This window comes from Protomyctophum parallelum, assembly GCF_964188405.1.
Source record: "Protomyctophum parallelum genome assembly, chromosome: 11".
NCBI classification, from domain to species: domain Eukaryota; kingdom Metazoa; phylum Chordata; class Actinopteri; order Myctophiformes; family Myctophidae; genus Protomyctophum; species Protomyctophum parallelum.
In genome coordinates this window covers 8954071-8957466 of record NC_139707.1, presented here as the reverse complement: position 1 = coordinate 8957466, position 3396 = coordinate 8954071, and positions in this window count along the sequence as shown.

The window sequence follows — 3396 nt, the reverse complement described above, 5'->3', positions numbered from 1 at the left end:
AATGTGTCGCATGGCCGCCGTACAGAGCTTATACATTAGCTTTACCTAAAGGAAGGGTGTGTTAGATCAGTGCTTCTTCTTAAATGGGTGTCCGGAGATCCTGGAGTGGGTTCCAGGGGGTCCCCTGCGAAATTTGCAAATGTATCATTGAAAGCAACTATTTTAACCCCATGACATGCATAAGATCTGGTCATCCCAGCTTAGTAAGAGGTTTAAGTAAAACAATTATATTTAGGACGACCGTCGAGCCGATTCTACTCTATGGCTCCGAGACTTAAACACTTTCACAGACAGAGATACGAGATATGCCTGGATGGCACTTACACTTCTAATGGAAATCTCTCTTGGAAGAGCCACCCATCAACTTCTCTAATATACAGCAACCTGGGTGCTACACCAGAATGCTGCGTGTGCAGCACTTAACATCAGCAAGAGTACACACGTTACCGACGTGAATCTGTGTGATGGAATGCGCTAGGGTGGGCCAGAAAATAGCAGCCAAGGAGAATGAGACTAGCAGGACACTGCCAAAGACACAAAGAGCTGCCAGCCCGCAAGTTAGCGCTGTGGGAACCAACACACGGGCACCGCTCACGACGAGGACGTCCCACATTAACATAACATGTGGATGTACTCCAGAAAGACGCAGGAGCGCAAAGCACTGACGAGCTGGCCTAGATGTATGGAGAACCGGGAGGACGTGGACCTAGAGAGAGAATCACTTCTCAAAACACACCACAGACGGCATCAGTGGCCATGCAGGGGTAAAGGTCTCCCCCCTGGCCGGGCGCTTCTACGGACACAATTGGCCATGTCCGCGGATGGGAAGCCGGCAGGAGAGCGAATTGATTCACCGCTCTCAGACAGGGTGTTGTCTATGATGATGGATGGTGGCTCGTACACTCTGCAAGGTGTCTGGCTGATAGAGCTTCAGTTTGCCTGAGGCGTATAAGAGTTATACAAGAAGGGTGAGAGCATCATTTGGCTGCTACTCACAATAAGCTACAATGCCTCTGTTGTATGTGGAGGGCATCTCGAGGGACCCCCGGAAATGCTTTGGCAATGTCCCGGGACCCCCCCCCCCCTCCCCCCCAATATAAATTGACTGCTACAATAACAATAATAATAGAGACAATACACCATAAATAGATACTGAAACCAGATATAATCTACTATATGTAAACTCTTAATTTATATTTTCCAGCCATTCAGTTTTTTTTTTTAATATAATTTGGGGACCCCCCAAAATAATTTATCTAGTGCAGGAGTCTTCAACAGATTTCATATCTTTATGCGATAGGATAAAAAAACATGTCTACATTAACTAACCCTATAGAACTTTAGCCAAACACAGATCTACACTCTTGTAGATCGGCTATGTTTGGGTATAGAGGGGAGGAAAAAAAAACGTTTTAAGTGTTTAATCTGTCAGAAAATCCACATTAATATGAATCCAACACAATGCTTGACTGTGTTGTCAAACAAGTTTATATAGTGGGGGTCCCCTGCTTCATCTTTCTCTCAGCTAGGTAGGCCATCGGACTGAACATTCTGATATTTGTAGCATACTTCTGTAGCCCTTTACTTCAGTTAAAACACATTTTATTTATAACTGATTCGATAAGAACCGGAATCGATAAGCAGAATCTGATCAACTCCTAATGATACACCTGCACTGGCGTTCAGGGGCGGCTAATTTGGAAATGGTGGGTGTAATTCTATCCAGAAGGACCTGGTCAGAATATTTATTTATTCCTACTATGCTTGAGAAAATAATAGGAACTACATACTCAAATCTAAACAGCGTTTGAGTCAAAAACCTGTCCTACAGTATATGTCTCAAATACCATCTTAAACACTCTATAATGCTTAGTAAAATGGACAGTAGGGATTTCTAAAAGAAATTAATAAAAAATTAAATAAACCCAATTTACAGGGCAATAGAAATATAATCCCTCTCAATCATTACTTAGCCTGTCCGAGCCATTTCCGGGCATCGTTTGTGCAGGTAGTTCGGGCATCTGGTTAGGATGTCTCTCAGGCGTCATAGGATGCACGTCCCACTGGGAGGAGACCCCGGGTGCAGACCAAGGCGCAGAAGGAGGGATTTACATCGACTCACTGGCCTTAGAACGTCTCAGTGAATCATGGTGTGTGTGATATGAAATGTCCAGTACCTCCCCAGTGTCTGCCCAGTGCCTCCCCAGTGTCCGCCTGAGTGCCTCCCCAGTGTCTCCCCAGTGTCTCCACAGTGCCTCCCCAGTGCCACCCCAGTGTCTCCCCAGTGCCTCCAGTGTCTCCCCAGTGCCTCCAGTGTCTCCCCAGTGTCCGCCTGAGTGCCTCCCCAGTGTCTCCACAGTGTCTCCCCAGTGCCTCCAGTGTCTCCCCAGTGTCCGCCTGAGTGCCTCCCCAGTGTCTCCCCATTGCCACCCCTGTGTCTCCCCAGTGTCTCCCCAGTGCCTCCCCAGTGCCTCCCCAGTGTCTCCCCAGTGTCTCCACAGTGTCTCCCCAGTGTCTCCCCAGTGTCTCCTCAGTGCCTCCCCAGTGTCTCCCCAGTGCCTCCAGTGTCTCCCCAGTGTCTCCCCAGTGTCTCCTCAGTGCCTCCCCAGTGTCTCCTCAGTGCCTCCCCAGTGTCTCCCCAGTGCCTCCACAGTGTCTCCTCAGTGCCTCCCCAGTGTCTCCCCAGTGCCTCCACAGTGTCTCCCCAGTGCCTCCACAGTGTCTCCCCAGTGTCTCCCCAGTGTCCCCCCAGTGCCTCCCCAGTGTCTCCTCAGTGCCTCCACAGTGTCTCCTCAGTGCCTCCCCAGTGTCTCCCCAGTGCCTCCACAGTGTCTCCCCAGTGCCTCCACAGTGTCTCCTCAGTGCCTCCCCAGTGTCTCCTCAGTGCCTCCCCAGTGTCTCCACAGTGTCTCCCCAGTGTCTCCCCAGTGTCTCCTCAGTGCCTCCCCAGTGTCTCCCCAGTGCCTCCCCAGTGTCTCCACAGTGTCTCCCCAGTGCCTCCACAGTGTCTCACCAGTGCCTCCCCAGTGTCTCACCAGTGTCTCCCCAGTGTCTCCTCAGTGCCTCCACAGTGTCTCCCCAGTGCCTCCACAGTGTCTCCCCAGTGCCTCCCCAGTGCCTCCCCAGTGTCTCCCCAGTGCCTCCCCAGTGCCTCCCCAGTGTCTCCCCAGTGCCTCCACAGTGTCTCCCCAGTGTCTCCCCAGTGCCTCCCCAGTGTCTCCCCAGTGCCTCCACAGTGTCTCCCCAGTGCCAAAGCTTTTTCCTGCAGGAAACACTTACGGATAAGCGGTTGAAGATGGATGGATGGATGCAACGTTTCCACAGCGGCTGTGTGCTCTCGTTGAGCCGAGGAGCATGCAGGGCCCAACCTTTTTACAAACAGCAACAGACAAATCC